This window comes from Oncorhynchus gorbuscha, linkage group LG26, assembly GCF_021184085.1.
Source record: "Oncorhynchus gorbuscha isolate QuinsamMale2020 ecotype Even-year linkage group LG26, OgorEven_v1.0, whole genome shotgun sequence".
In the NCBI taxonomy this organism is placed as follows: Eukaryota; Metazoa; Chordata; class Actinopteri; order Salmoniformes; family Salmonidae; genus Oncorhynchus; species Oncorhynchus gorbuscha.
In genome coordinates, this window is record NC_060198.1 from 35,983,342 (window position 1) to 36,001,020 (window position 17,679).

The following is a 17,679-nucleotide window of genomic DNA, read 5'->3' on the forward strand; positions in this document are numbered from 1 at the left end:
GCGGGTTGGATCAATAATCTGAAATATATATTTTTTATTTTACTCTTGCCGCATCTCTAAAGTCAGCAAAACAATGTCATTCACACCATACATTTTGTTAAGACAGCATATTCGGCTAGCAGAGACCACACCATTAGCTAACGTTGGCCAACTGTCTGGCAGTGTAACAGTTTATTCGCATGTATTATGTAGGAAACAATGTTTGAAATGTAGCCCATCACATGGGTGAATGGTTTCTGACCTCAAACAAATATAGCGTGCTACTATGTTGTGAACGGAGGTTGTTTTGCTGCTAGCTAGCTTTCTAGTCAAGCTATGCACCACATTGGGTGCTTCGCGCTCTGCAATACTGTAGATCTCTGCGAGTTTTTAAAGTGTTATGACCGGTAAGGAGTTACCATTATCTTTGGTGGGGGAAATGTTTGGCGTGATCAAACTTGAAGTGTCTGTCGCAGCTGGATGCGGAGGGCTGGGGCGAGCGGGGAATGGCGTCCTAGATTTATCAGGATACATATACTTGGATTACGGAGGACGAATGGAAGGACAAATAGAGGAAGGTGAGCTTGAAATGGCCAACAGTGGAGGAAAAGGGAGATTGTTTGTTGAAGAATGGTAGAAAGTGTGATCTGTACCCTGGATCGAAGACCGGAGAAATGAAAGTAAATGAGGGCGAAGTATCGGAGGTGGTAGGTGTGGTGAAGTTCTCAGAGCCCGAGGATTACATGGAGGGTTAGGATAAAGATTAGTCTGTGACCGTAGGAGTGAAATTACGGAAAAAGTGGACCCTTGCCCTTTGGTTGATCCATCTGTGGTTTCAGGGTGGGTGAAAATGGAGTTGGGTGGTGTGGAATCGGTGAAGGTAACCCGAAGTGGTCTTGTGATTGTTTGTGTTTCTGTGTTGGGTCAGATGAAGCTGGCGCTTCGCGTCAAACGGTCAGGATATGTGAATTGTTTTGCTCTCAAGTATAGGGCGCCATTAAAACGAGTGAGGTAGGTAATCGGGGTAGGGGTGAAAGTGGACCATCTGAAGCCAGGGGAAGATTCCCGGTGTTCGTGATGCTCTTCGTTTGGTGCGACGCGGACTGTGTGGCTTGAGTGGAGAAACAGAGGTGTCATTGTGTCTTTTTTAATGTTGAGTCTTAGCCCGGCAAAGTGATGTTGTATCGGTTGTCCCTCCCTGTACGAGCTTTTGTACCGAATACATTACGATGTTAACGTTACAGGTGTGTCATGCTAATGGGCATGCGACAGCAGTATAGGAGGGAGGTTCCTAGGTGTGCAGAAGGGCATGAGACAAAGGTATGTGTAGCGTTGGTGAATTTTGGTTGTGAGAATGCCAAGTGTGCAAAGCTGTCAAGGCAAAGGGTGGTTACTTTGAAGAATCTCAAATGTTGGGGAATATTCAGAGGTGGAAACTTTCCGTGGGAATTAACGGGAACGGGAATATGCCAAATGAGTACCATTTAAATGTAGATGTTTTTTTGCATTGGATATATTTACCATATCATATGGAGACAGAAACATAAACCATTTACCTTATCATAAGTAAACATAATTTAAAATTTTAAAATCCTTCCAATAGAATAATAATAATAAAACATGTTATGAATTGAACTTTCATTAAATGAGTTGACTCTTCACATGGGATGAACAACAAAATAAAGGGAATGATCCCCAATGATCCATCGCATCTCCCAAAAACGTTTTCAACATGCATCTTTAAAATGAAACTAAAGCTTTGGTTGTCTTCCTCCCAGGCTTCCATGTCTTCTCCCTGGACCTCCTCAATGTCCACCTCTTGAACATCAGACTCTGAGGCCTCATCTTCACGGTCATTTTCCCACCTTGTTGAGGTTGGCTCAAAAAGCCTCAAATTTGCCTGGATGGCTACCAATTTGTCAACCCATGTATTGGTCAGCCTGTTGCTTACTTTGGTGTGTGTGTTCACAAACAAGGACCAGTTGCACTCTGAGGCGGCGGCTGTTGGTGGGATTCGGAGGATAATGGAGGCAACAGGGGAAACAGACTCAGATCCACAAAGTCCCTTCCACCAGGTAGCTGATGAGATATGTTTGCATGACTGCCATATGTTGGCACGATTGCATCTCCATCCCAAAACCCTTGCTTGGAAGTGTACTTCACCAGACTTTTAAGAATCTTGCCCTCATCCAGGTCATGGTGGTGAGACACGGTAGTGATGACACCATAGGCCTTGTTGATCTTTGCACCAGACAGAATGCTCTTGGCAGCATACTTGGGGTCCAACATGTACATGCGGCGTGTATGGGCTTCAGGCAGAAGTATTTATGCTTTTTGATGTATTTCAGAACTGCAGTTTCCTCTGCTTGGAGCAACAGTGAAGTGGGCAGGGTAGTATGGATTTCTTCTCTTACATCTGCAAGCAGAGTGTGAACATCAGACAGGATGGCATTGTCACCTTCAATCCTGCTATATGTTTCAGGAATTTCAGGCTGCTTACCACTCTCCCAAAATACATCATCCAGGAGGATCCTCTTGATGGGGCTGTCCATATCAGCAGACTGTGATATGGCCATTTCTTGGAGAGACTCCTTCCCCTCCAGGAGACTGTCAAACATGATGGCAACACCACCCCAACGGGTGTTGCTGGGCAGCTTCAATGTGGTGCTCTTATTCTTCTCACTTTGCTTGGTGAGATAGATTGCTGCTTTAACTTGATGACCCTTCACATATCTAACCATTTCCTTGGCTCTCTTGTAGAGTTTATCCATTGTTTTCAGTGCCATGATGTCCTTGCGGAGCAAATTCAATGCATGAGCAGCACAGCCAATGGGTGTGATGTGAGGGTAGGACTCCTCCACCTTAGACCAAGCAGCCTTCATGTTCGCAGCATTGTCTGTCACCAGCGCAAATACCTTCTGTGGTCCAAGGTCATTGATGACAGCTAATCTGTAATGTAGAGACTGGTGTGTCTGTTGTCCTTTGTGTCTGTGCTCTTGTAGAATACTGGTTGAGGGGTGGAGATGATGTAGTTAATTATTCCTTGGCCACAAACATTCAACCACCCATCAGGAGATGATTGCAATGCACTCTGCTTTTTCTATGATTTGCTTTGCTTGATCTTGACTTGAACTCTGCATCCAGCAAATTAGTAGATAAAGCATGTCTGGTTGGAGGGGTGTATGCTGGGCGAAGAACATTCAGAAATCTTTTCCAATACACATTGCCTTTGAGCATCAGAGGTGAACCAGTTGCATACACAGCTCAAGCAAGACATTCATCAGCATTTCTCTGACTACGTTCCCCCATTGAGTCAAAACAAACTTCTGATTCCAGGAGGACCATGAGCTGTTGTTATCGATAAGGTGTCTGATTCATAATATTCACCTCAAATAGAAGTAGAGGGACTTTTGTCAGAGGTTGCTTGTTGTGAGCGCCGAGGTAACTTTATGCACTTGGCCAGATGATTCTATATCTTTTTTGCATTTTTCACATATGATTTGCCACAGTATTTGCAAATGTACAAAGCTTTTCCTTCAACGTTAGCTGCAGTGAAATGTCTCCACACATCAGATAATGCCTGTGACATTTTCCTGTAAAGATCAGAAAAAAATGAGTTAAAAAAAACGAAATACAATTCCATGTACAGATAAATAGTTAAGCAGTTAGATTAAACAACTCCCTTTGTAAGATACATGTTTTAAAATGAAACATGTATGGAAACGGGTGAATTAACACTCCTCAGTTAGCAGGCTCAAGCAAGCTAAATCCCACATGGTAGCAAAAACTAACTAGCAGAACTTTACTGTAGGCGACTATTTACTAGTTAACCAAAAAAATATTAGCCCCACCCAATATTGTAATCAAAACTTACCAGAAAGCATGTAGTTTTGGGCTCAGACAGTGTAGTAGTGTGGGCTGAATAGCATCTCATTATTGTGCAAGATCTTGAGAATCAGCTGTACATGTGATGGAAGAATGCACTGTGCATGCAGAGAGTTGCAATTCCATTTAATTGGGGATAGTTTAACCAAAATATGCCACAAGACCTAGAATTGCCATGTGTCCCTGAACAGACACTTAACCCACTGTTCCTAGGCCGTCATTGAAAATAAGAATTTGTTCTTAACGGACTTGCCTAGTTAAATAAGGTAACAAATTTTTTTTTAAAGGTTCACTGTTTTAAGCTAAATTCCCCATGATAGGACCCAGCCCAGGTCCCCCAGCCTCTGGGCACTCCCACCCACAACAGGGGCCCTCAGTATATCCTCAGGAGAATATGCATCAGATGCACAAAGTAAGACAGAAAATGGTCATATCCATAACTGTAATGTATGTCAAATGTCTGCTATGGTCTGTGGTACCATTTTATATTTTTTTGCATTAATCTATTCTTCCTTTACTGTACATAAGAAATGTATGTGCTATCTAAGTAGGACATGCTTATGTTAATGTATTAATGTGTGTTGTCTTCTCCCAGCCTATGGAAGGCATGCATGAGAAGGGCATGTCTGATGACCCTCGCTATGGACCGATGAAGAGCATGGGCATGAGACCAGGTGGAGGCCACATTGGAATGGGACCCCCTCCTAGCCCCATGGACCAACATTCCCAAGGTACCATACCATGGCGTACTGATTAGATTGCATAGAGGATAGAGGAAACATTGACTCTGTTATTGAAGTAGCTTTACACAAAAGGTCAACTTATTAGCTTTCCATATGCTCTAAATATGGTGCTTATGATTTTAGAGTTAAGCACAATTGTTTTTAAAGCCAATTACATGAGAAGAGAATGCTAACTCGTGTAGACATGCTAACTCGTGTAGACGCGTGTGCACTTGTACTGTGAACTCAACCAGCTAGTTTCTCCTCTTTCACTTCTGTCTTTTGTTGGGTAGCGTGAGCAGCAGACGCTCAGATGGGGGGGGGGCATGAGGCGTCCCCTTTCAGACAATGTTGGTGGCAGCTGTCTGCTATAAAATTACTCAGTCATCAAGGAAAGAGGGATAGAGGGGCTGTTGAAATACTGTAACACAGGGAGAGGGTGTTTCTCTGTTGACTCTTCTACCCTGTATTGACTGGTGACAAATCAAATCAAATTATATTTGTCACATGTGCCGAATACAACAGGTGTAGACCTTAGTGAAATGCTTACTTACAAGCCCTTAACCAACAATGCAGTTTTGGGAAAATACCTTTAAAAAAGTAAGAGATAAGATGAACAAATAATAAAGAGCAGCAGTAAATAACAATAGCAGGGTTATGTACAGTGGGTACCGGTACAGAGTCAATGTGCGGGGGTGTTGAGGTAATTCAGGTAATATGTACAGAGCGCGAGGCTCAGCTGTAATGTGCGCATGTCTGTTAAGAGACTGATTTGTAAAGTGTTTGTATCGCCAGTCCAGCTCATAATCATAATACCAGTCTGGATTTGGTTAACATTTCTCCTGGTCTGTTAGCATCCATTTCACCACCATTTTTGATGTATCTAGCCATTATTTTAGTCATTCAAATCAGTTTCCCAACGTTCTCAGTTAAAGGGACAGTCATGCCCTACCATTCCTCCCCAGGCTACCCCTCTCCACTGGGGGGTTCTGAGCACTCTCCCAGCCCTGTGCCAGCCAACGGCCCTCCACCCTGCCCCATGATGCCTTCTGGCCCAGGTGTCCCCATGGAGGGCGGTGACCCCCAGGCCATGGCCCAGCAGAACCTCAGTGGTGTCCTGAGTGGTGGTTCTGTGCCAGGTGGGGTTGGACCAGGTGGACCCACCCCCTTCAACCAAAACCAGCTGCACCAGCTCAGGGCCCAGATCATGGCCTACAAGATGCTGGACCGCAGCCAGCCCCTGCCAGACCACCTGCAAATGGCCGTGCAGGGCAAGAGGCCCATGCCAGGGATGCAGCAGCAGCCAGGGATGCCCAACATGCCCCCTTCCTCTGGGCCTGGAGCGGGGCCTGGACAGCCACCAGCAAACTACAACAGACCTCATGGTGAGTGGGGTGGGCACATGCAAGTTTATGCTACACAGCCTGTCAATGAGTTTTGCAACCCTATGAATGACACACAAATGCGCATAATTACAGTCAATCACGCACATGCTGCTCATCTCAAACAAAGAAAATAAATAATTTAAATGCTTAACATGGACCCTTGGTGGTGAAACTGGTTCAGGCACCATTTTCTACGTTAACTAGACTTCAGTAGGCATGAATGCCCAGGCAGTGTCTGATAATTTCTAATGTCATCTTGCAGGAATGGTAGGCCCAAACATGCCTCCTCCAGGACCCTCAGGTGTTCCCCCTGGTATGCAGGGCCAGCCCACCAATGGACCCCCTAAACAATGGCCCGAAGGTGAGCCTCAGATTGACCCCTGGGCAGTGATTCACCTGTGTGGAGAGGGCACTAGTTTGTAGGGTTTTTAGTCCATGTTCTTCTCTTTCCTGTGCTGATAGTTTCACCAGACCTATCACAACGGTAGGCCGTCATTGTAAACTGACTTGTCTAGTTAAAAAGAAATTAAACAAGGAATACACACATATTAAACAGATAATAATTGCACCAAAACACTGTAGAATCAATGGTAGAACTAATAATTATTTCAATGCCATATGTTCTAGGGCCCATGGTGAATGCTGCTGCTCCATCCAGTGCCCCCCAGAAGCTGATTCCCCCTCAGCCCACTGGGAGACCCTCCCCTTCTCCACCCTCTGTGCCCCCTGCTGCCTTCCCGGTCATGCCCCCCCCCAGACTCAGTCCCCAGGACAGCCCCCACCCATGGTTCTACACCAGAAACAGAACCGCATCACGCCCATCCAGAAGCCCCGTGGCCTGGACCCAGTGGAGATCCTCCAGGAGAGAGAGTACAGGCTGCAGGCTCGAGTGCTTAGGAGCGTAGCGAGTAAAAATCGTCTGTCCTCCGTTGCAACACTCACTACCGAGTTTCGAACTGCCTCTGGAAGCAACGTCAGCACAAGAACTGTTCGTCGGGAGCTTCATGAAATGGGTTTCCATGGCCGAGCAGACGCACACAAGCCTAAGATCACCATGCGCAATGCCAAGCGTCGACTGGAGTGGTGTAAAGCCCGCCGCCATTGGACTCTGGAGCAGTGGAAACGTGTTCTCTGGAGTGATGAATCATGCTTCACCATCTGGCAGTCCGACGGACGAATCTGGCTTTGGCGGATGCCAGGAGAAAGCTTCCTGACCGACTGCATAGTGCCAACGGTAAAGTTTGGTGGAGGAGGAATAATGGTCTGGGGATGTTTTTCATGGTTCGGGTTAGGCCCCTTAGTTCCAGTGAAGGGAAATCTTAACGCTACAGCGTACAATGACATTCTAGACGATTCTGTGCTTCCAACTTTGTGGCAACAGTTTGGGGAAGGCCCTTTCCTGTTTCAGCATGACAATAGCCCAATGCACAAAGTGAGGTCCATACAGAAATGGTTTACCGAGATCGGTGTGGAAGAACTTGACTGGCCTGCACAGAGCCCTGACCTCAATCCCATCGAACACCTTTGGGATGAATTGGAACGCAGACTGCGAGCCAGGCCTAATCGCCCAACATCAGTGCCCGATCTAACTAATGCTCTTATGGCTGAATGGAAGCAAGTCCCCGCAGCAATGTTCCAACATCTTGTGGAAAGCCTTCCCAGAAGAGTAGAGGCTGTTATAGCAGCAAAGGGGGGACCAACTCCACATTAATGTCCATGAATTTTGGAATAATATGTTCAAAAAGCAGTGTCGCCATACGTGTCCACATACTTTTGATAATGCCGTGTACACTATTTTTATGTGCAGGGGGTGTTAGATAAGCTCAAATGTTGCAAATTGATTGTGGCTTCTATCAGTGTAAATATCTGTATCATTTCCAATCCCACATATATTTTTTGCCTGTTTATTTACAGTACCAGTCAAAGGTTTAGAAACACCTACTCATTCCAGAGTTTCTTTATTTTTACTATTTTCTACATTGTAGAATAATAGTATAGACTTCAAAACTATGAAATACACACATGGAATCATGTAGTAACCAAAAAAGTGTTAAACAAATCAAAATATATTTTATATTTGAGATTCGTCAAAAGTAGCCACCTGTTGCCTTGACAGCTTTTCACACTCTTGGCATTCTCTCAACCAGCTTCATGAGGAAGTAATCTGAAATGCATTTCAATGAACAGGTGAGCCTTGATAAAGTTAATTTGTGGAATTTATTTCCTTAATGTGCTTGAGCCAATCAGTTGTGTTGTGACAAGGTCGGGGTGGTATACAGAAGATACCTGAGTAAAATACCAAATCCATATTATGGTAAGAACAGCTCAAATAAGCAAAGAGAAACAAAGAGAAACAATAGACCATATTTACTTTAAGACACAAAGGTCAGTCAATCTGGAAAATGTCAAGAACTTTAAACGTTTCTTAAGTGCAGTCGCAAAAACCATCAAGCGCTATGTTGAAACTGGCTCTCATGAGGACCGCCACAGGAAAGGAAGACCCAGAGTTACCTCTGATGCATTACAATTACCAGCCTCAAAAATCGGCAATTAACCACCACAGATTGTAGCCCAAATAAATGCTTCACAGAGTTCAAGTAACAGACATCTCAACATCAACTGTTCAGAGGAGACTGCGTGAATCAGGCCTTCATGGTCAAACTGCTGCAAAGAAACCACTACTAAAGGACACCAGCGTGGGCCAAGAAACACAGGCAATGAACATTAGACCTTGGACATCTGTCCTTTGGTCTGATGAGTCCAAATTTGACATTTTTGACTCCAACTGCCGTGTCTTTGTGAGACGCAGAGTAGGTGAACAGATGATCTCTGCATGTGTGGTTCCCACCGTGAAGCATGGAGGAGGAAGTGTGATGGTGTGGGGGTGCTTTGCTGTTGACACTGTGATTTATTTAGAATTCAAGGCACACTTAACTTGCATGGCTACGACAGCATTCTTCAGCGATACGCCATCCCATCTGGTTTCCGCTGTTTTTCAACAGGACAATGAATCAACACACCTTCAGGCTGTGTAAGGCCTATTTGACCAAGAAGGAGAGTGATGGAGTGCTGCATCAGATGACCTGGCCTCCACAATCACCTGACCTCAAACCAATTGAGATGGTTTGGGATTTGTTGGACCACAGAGTGAAGAAAAGCAGCCAACAAGAGTTCAGCATATGTGGGAACTCCTTCAAGAATGTTGGAAAAGTATTCCAGGTGACTACCTCATGAAGCTGGTTGAGAAAATGCCAAGAGTGTGTAAAGCTGTCATCAAGGCAAAGGGTGGCAACTTTGAAAAATATAACATTTTGATTTGCTTAACACTTATTTTTGGTTACTTACATGATTTCATGTGTTATTTCATAGTTTTGATGTCTTCACTATTATTCTACAATGTATAGAATAGTACAAATAAAGAAAAACCCTTGAATGACTAGGTGTGTCCCCAAACTTTGACAGATTTATATATATATTGTCCGTTTTATTTTCCCATAACACTGCCACCCCTCCCCTTTTCGGATTAAACTAATGGGCAACAACACTTAGGATTCTACTTCCAGCTTATACATACTGTACATTTTTTATGGACACAGTACATTTTACTTTAGTTATCTTGTTTTTTGTTATTTTTTGGTACCACCCTTCAGCTCCTCTCAACACCTCCCATCCATCCCTGAACACCATTCAGTTTTGATGTCTATTTGCCATATATTTTTCAGCTGTAATGTGATGTTTCACAAAAGTTTGGAACCTTTCTATTGTCATATTTTCTACAGATTGTAAATGAAATATAAACGATTTTTCTAAGAGTATTATATTATTGATTGATTGATTGACTGACTTTTCAAATCACCAGCAGTGCTACTTGCAGAGTGAAATCCAGGTAAATGTCGTAGTTTGTCTATGGAGCCATATGTAAATTGTTAGGATCGTAAGAAAAGCCATGTGTGAAACAAAAAATGTAAATGTGAAATTGAATCTGTGAACATACAAACACCACGTTATGGTTACGGACTAACATTTTAGGCTTGAACAAATCTTGTGTTGCAATTCTGACGTACAGTAATACCTTTCAGAGTTTTGGCAGTTTTGTCTCACCAACAAAAAAAACGTACACCAAACGGCCTGTTTGGAGTGCTACACGAACAACCATAACACAATGTAAAAAATAAAAACAATTGGAAGCCGGAGAAACCGGAAAGTAATCCTGCACGTTTTCTAGTAAAAAGTCTCCATTCTCTATTACTCCCCAGTTGAGTTTACTTCACATTTAGGCATCTAATGTAATGGATTTCTTTGCCCTCTCAGGTCTAGATAGCACTAGCTGTATTATGCATACAACAGTGAAGTTTCAGTCAGCTAGGTGTATCTCTACAGCATGGGCATATCTCTGGGTTATGTGGACATCCCCATGCATGCACTTAATCCAAATATGACTAATTAGTACTGCACCATCCCATTCTCTGTCTGCAATCATAACCAGTAGTATATACCATAAATAATGAAACAGATGTTTGGGGAATCTATGAATTATGTATGACCACTGGAGACTGCCACTCAAAATATTTTTTCTAGAATATTTTGCCATTTATTTAATCACTCAAACTTGCCAAAGCATATTCTGTAGGAGGGGTTAATATGAATGTAATTTTTTTTGACATGATTTATATGAATCGGGTCATGGACATATGGCCTTTAAAATGAACAAGGGAGAGGTTAAACGTAGGCCAAGTCTAGCATGATCTTATTCCCACACGTTACAATAACTCTGTTGCAGTGTTCTTAAGTAGTCTCCATGTAGGCTATTCCCTCCATTGTGTGACAGCTGCCCAGTTGAAGAGCTTGTGATCTCCATGCAGCACCACAGCACTATGCGCCTTCGGAAAAGCACCCTTCAGCCTCAGAAGATGCCTTCCTGGGGGCATGCAGCCATAGTCATTATACCCTAATGTAGGCCTATTTGCCTACTAGCCAAATAAAGTACAGAGCATGCACAATGGGTGCAACTCATCATCCCAACATATTTCAACATTTAATTCATCATTCAGTTTAGTCAGTATGTGATCCATTCTGTTTATGGTCTGAGTTCCAATAGGAACTAAATCAAAGAGAATAGAACAGTCTTATGTTTGTTTATTGAAATCCATGTGCGTGTTCAAAGGTATCTAAATTATCAAGTAGCCTATCATTTTAATTATTCAATGTTTAATTGCTAAATGACTTAAATGTAAATGTAAATGTATATATAATATTACCATGGAGCTGTTATGATATAATATTACCATGGAGCTGTTATGATATAATATTACCATGAAGCTGTTATCCACTGATATAATATTACCATGGAGCTGTTATGATATACTATTACCATGGAGCTGTTATGATATACTATTACCATGGAGCTGTTATGATATAATATTACCATGGAGCTGTTATGATATAATATTACTATGGAGCTGTTATCCACTGATATAATATTACCATGGAGCTGTTATGATATAATACTACCATGGAGCTGTTATCCACTGATATAATATTACCATGGAGCTGTTATGATATAATATTACCATGGAACTGTTATGATATAATATTACCTTGGAGCTGTTATGATATAATATTACCTTGGAGCTGTTATGATATAATATTACCATGGAGCTGTTATGATATAATATTACCATGAAGCTGTTATCCACTGATATAATATTACCATGGAGCTGTTATGATATAATATTACCATGGAGCTGTTATGATATAATATTACCATGAAGCTGTTATCCACTGATATAATATTACCATGGAGCTGTTATGATATAATATTACCATGGAGCTGTTATGATATACTATTACCATGGAGCTGTTATGATATACTATTACCATGGAGCTGTTATGATATAATATTACCATGGAGCTGTTATCCACTGATATAATATTACCAGGGAGCTGTTATGATATAATATTACCATGGAGCTGTTATGATATAATATTACCATGGAGCTGTTATGATATAATATTACCATGGAGCTGTTATGATATAATATTACCATGGAGCTGTTATGATATAATATTACCATGGAGCTGTTATGATATAATATTACCATGGAGCTGTTATGATATAATATTACCATGGAGCTGTTATGATATAATATTACCATGGAGCTGTTATGATATAATATTACCATGGAGCTGTTATGATATAATATTACCATGGAGCTGTTGTCCACTGATATAATATTACCATGGAGCTGTTATGATATACTATTAACATGGAGCTGTTATCCACTGATATAACTTCCGCACTCAACAACCCGGTCGCATTCCGCTTCGCTCCACAGGTAGTATCACATTTTTCATTTCATTTCATTACAGCACAACGGTTTGATTTGTTTGATCGTAGCTAGCTACATAGCTAGCTACATAGCCGTCTGTGTATCAAAGATAATTGTGTAGTCTAGAGCGATTTTCTAGGTTAGCTAGCCAGCTATTGTCGTTCTTTTAACGCAACGTAACGTAATCAACACTGCTAGCTAGCCAGCTAGCCCCCGAATAGCAGCACTGTAGAAACTACTACACTCAACGGAACGACTTGATTAGTGTAGTGTCAACAACGCAGCCACTGTCAGCTAGCCTACAAAGTCAACAACGCAGCCACTGCCAGCTAGCCTACTTCAGCAGTACTGTATCATTTTTAATAATTTTAGTCAATAAGATTCTTGCTACGTAAGCTTAACTTTCTGAACATTCGAGACGTGTAGTCCACTTGTCATTCCAATCTCCTTGCATTAGCGTAGCCTCTTCTGTAGCCTGTCAACTATGTGTCTGTCTATCCCTGTTCTCTCCTCTCTGCACAGACCATACAAACGCTCCACACCGCGTGGCCGCTGCTACCCTAATCTGGTGGTCCCAGCGCGCACGACCCACGTGGAGTTCCAGGTCTCCGGTAGCCTCTGGAACTGCCGATCTGCAGCCAACAAGGCAGAGTTCATCTCAGCCTATGCCTCCCTCCAGTCCCTCGACTTCTTGGCACTGACAGAAACATGGATCACCACAGATAACACTGCTACTCCTACTGCTCTCTCTTCGTCCGCCCACGTGTTCTCGCACACCCCGAGAGCTTCTGGTCAGCGGGGTGGTGGCATAGGGATCCTTATCTCTCCCATGTGGTCATTCTCTCTTTCTCCCCTTACCCATCTGTCTATCGCCTCCTTTGAATTTCATGCTGTCACAGTTACCAGCCCTTTCAAGCTTAACATCCTTATCATTTATCGCCCTCCAGGTCCCCTCGGAGAGTTCATCAATGAGCTTGATGCCTTGATAAGCTCCTTTCCTGAGGACGGCTCACCTCTCACAGTTCTGGGCGACTTTAACCTCCCCACGTCTACCTTTGACTCATTCCTCTCTGCCTCCTTCTTTCCACTCCTCTCCTCTTTTGACCTCACCCTCTCACCTTCCCCCCTACTCACAAGGCAGGCAATACGCTCGACCTCATCTTTACTAGATGCTGTTCTTCCACTAACCTCATTGCAACTCCCCTCCAAGTCTCCGACCACTACCTTGTATCCTTTTCCCTCTCGCTCTCATCCAACACTTCCCACACTGCCCCTACTCGGATGGTATCGCGCCGTCCCAACCTTCGCTCTCTCTCCCCCGCTACTCTCTCCTCTTCCATCCTATCATCTCTTCCCTCTGCTCAAACCTTCTCCAACCTATCTCCTGATTCTGCCTCCTCAACCCTCCTCTCCTCCCTTTCTGCATCCTTTGACTCTCTATGTCCCCTATCTTCCAGGCCGGCTCGGTCCTCCCCTCCCGCTCCGTGGCTTGACGACTCAATGCGAGCTCACAGAACAGGGCTCCGGAAGGCCGAGCGGAAATGGAGGAAAACTCGCCTCCCTGCGGACCTGGCATCCTTTCACTCCCTCCTCTCTACATTTTCCTCCTCTGTCTCTGCTGCTAAAGCCACTTTCTACCACTCTAAATTCCAAGCATCTGCCTCTAACCCTAGGAAGCTCTTTGCCACATTCTCCTCCCTCCTGAATCCTCCTCCCCTCCCCCCTCCTCCCTCTCTGCAGATGACTTCGTCAACCATTTTGAAAAGAAGATCGACGACATCCGATCCTCGTTTGCTAAGTCAAACAACACCGCTGGTTCTGCTCACACTGCCCTACCCTGTGCTCTGACCTCTTTCTCCCCTCTCTCTCCAGATGAAATCTCGCGTCTTGTGACGGCCGGCCGCCCAACAACCTGCCCGCTCGACCCTATCCCCTCCTCTCTTCTCCAGACCATTTCCGGAGACCTTCTCCCTTACCTCACCTCGCTCATCAACTTATCCCTGACCGCTGGCTACGTCCCTTCCGTCTTCAAGAGAGCGAGAGTTGCACCCCTTCTGAAAAAACCTACACTCGATCCCTCCGATGTCAACAACTACAGACCAGTATCCCTTCTTTCTTTTCTCTCCAAAACTCTTGAACGTGCCGTCCTTGGTCAGCTCTCCCGTTATCTCTCTCAGAATGACCTTCTTGATCCAAATCAGTCAGGTTTCAAGACTAGTCATTCAACTGAGACTGCTCTTCTCTGTATCACGGAGGCGCTTCGCACCGCTAAAGCTAACTCTCTCTCCTCTGCTCTCATCCTTCTAGACCTATCGGCTGCCTTCGATACTGTGAACCATCAGATCCTCCTCTCCACCCTCTCCGAGTTGGGCATCTCCGGCGCGGCCCACGCTTGGATTGCGTCCTACCTGACAGGTCGCTCCTACCAGGTGGCGTGGCGAGAATCTGTCTCCTCACCACGCGCTCTCACCACTGGTGTCCCCCAGGGCTCTGTTCTAGGCCCTCTCCTATTCTCGCTATACACCAAGTCACTTGGCTCTGTCATAACCTCACATGGTCTCTCCTATCATTGCTATGCAGACGACACACAATTAATCTTCTCCTTTCCCCCTTCTGATGACCAGGTGGCGAATCGCATCTCTGCATGTCTGGCAGACATATCAGTGTGGATGACGGATCACCACCTCAAGCTGAACTTCGGCAAGACGGAGCTGCTCTTCCTCCCGGGGAAGGACTGCCCGTTCCATGATCTCGCCATCACGGTTGACAACTCCATTGTGTCCTCCTCCCAGAGCGCTAAGAACCTTGGCGTGATCCTGGACAACAAACTGTCGTTCTCAACTAACATCAAGGCGGTGGCCCGTTCCTGTAGGTTCATGCTCTACAACATCCGCAGAGTACGACCCTGCCTCACACAGGAAGCGGCGCAGGTCCTAATCCAGGCACTTGTCATCTCCCGTCTGGATTACTGCAACTCGCTGTTGGCTGGGCTCCCTGCCTGTGCCATTAAACCCCTACAACTCATCCAGAACGCCGCAGCCCGTCTAGTGTTCAACCTTCCCAAGTTCTCTCACGTCACCCCGCTCCTCCGCTCTCTCCACTGGCTTCCAGTTGAAGCTCGCATCCGCTACAAGACCATGGTGCTTGCCTACGGAGCTGTGAGGGGAACGGCACCTCAGTACCTCCAGGCTCTGATCAGGCCCTACACCCAAATAAGGGCACTGCGTTCATCCACCTCTGGCCTGCTCGCCTCCCTACCACTGAGGAAGTACAGTTCCCGCTCAGCTCAGTCAAAACTGTTCGCTGCTCTGGCTCCCCAATGGTGGAACAAACTCCCTCACGACGCCAGGACAGCGGAGTCAATCACCACCTTCCGGAGACACCTGAAACCCCACCTCTTTAAGGAATACCTAGGATAGGATAAAGTAATCCTTCTCACCCCCTCCCCCCTTAAAATATTTAGATGCACTATTGTAAAGTGGTTGTTCCACTGGATGTCATAAGGTGAATGCACCAATTTGTAAGTCGCTCTGGATAAGAGCGTCTGCTAAATGACTTAAATGTAAATGTAAATATAATATTACCATGGAGCTGTTATGATATAATATTACCATGGAGCTGTTATGATATAATATTACCATGGAGCTGTTATGATATAATATTACCATGGAGCTGTTATGATATAATATTACCATGGAGCTGTTATGATATAATATTACCATGGAGCTGTTATGATATAATATTACCATGGAGCTGTTATGATATAATATTACCATGGAGCTGTTATGATATAATATTACCATGGAGCTGTTATCCACTGATATAATATTACCATGGAGCTGTTATGATATACTATTACCATGGAGCTGTTATGATATAATATTACCATGGAGCTGTTATGATATAATATTACCATGGAGCTGTTATGATATAATATTACCATGGAGCTGTTATGATATAATATTACCATGGAGCTGTTATGATATAATATTACCATGGAGCTGTTATGATATAATATTACCATGGAGCTGTTATCCACTGATATAATATTACCATGGAGCTGTTATGATATACTATTACCATGGAGCTGTTATGATATAATATTACCATGGAGCTGTTATGATATAATATTACCATGGAGCTGTTATGATATAATATTACCATGGAGCTGTTATGATATAATATTACCATGGAGCTGTTATGATATAATATTACCATGGAGCTGTTGTCCACTGATATAATATTACCATGGAGCTGTTATGATATACTATTAACATGGAGCTGTTATCCACTGATATAATATTACCATGGAGCTGTTATGATATAATATTACCATCTAGCTGTTATGATATAATATTACCATCTAGCTGTTATGATATAATATTACCATGGAGCTGTTATGATATAATATTACCATGGAGCTGTTATGATATAATATTACCATGGAGCTGTTATGATATAATATTACCATGGAGCTGTTATGATATAATATTACCATGGAGCTGTTATGATATACTATTGCCATGGAGCTGTTATGATATAATATTACCATGGAGCTGTTATGATATACTATTACCATGGAGCTGTTATCCACTGATATAATATTACCATGGAACTGTTATGATATACTATTACCATGGAGCTGTTATGATATAATATTACCATGGAGCTGTTATGATATAATATTACCATGGAGCTGTTCTGATATAATATTACCATGGAGCTGTTATGATATAATATTACCATGGAGCTGTTATGATATAATATGGTCCTTCTGTAGCTCAGTTGGTAGAGCATGGCGCTTGTAACGCCAGGGTAGTGGGTTCGATTCCCGGGACCACCCATACGTAGAATGTATGCACACATGACTGTAAGTCGCTTTGGATAAAAGCGTCTGCTAAATGGCATATATTTTATTATTATTATTTTTTAATTTAGGCCTATCCAAATAAAACAGTGGGCCATCAACTTGAAGCATTGCAATGTAAGCTATCATTTTGGGTACAGGTGTATTGTGGAATAATTGTAGAATTCTATTTGTGTTTTATAACTGTTTTTATTATAGGCCTCCCCTTAAAAAAAGACCCTAGCTCACAGGCCTCTAATTATAGCCTCTAAATACATTTTAAACAAAACAGTTGAAGGATATGCAGTGGCTGATAGGGAAAAATAGATCTGGCACTAAGAATAGGCTATGGACAGCCAATGGGTCCCAAATAGTCAAGACTATTTCGCTCAAGAAAGGTTATAGCCAACACTTCAATATTTTGTTGTGTCTGTTATTTGTTATGCATATAGCCTCTGTGTGCTGGGGTTGTGCAATGCAAATGGCTATAACAAGCCTACATACAGACTGGAATTTTGCATATACAATGGTCA

At 43.4% G+C, this 17,679-nt stretch overlaps 1 pseudogene; it reads left to right on the top strand.

Moving 5' to 3' along the window:
- The first annotated feature begins 585 nt into the window (after nucleotides 1-585).
- Nucleotides 586-7,792, top strand: LOC124015375 (annotated as a pseudogene).
- The last annotated feature ends 9,887 nt before the right edge of the window (nucleotides 7,793-17,679 follow it).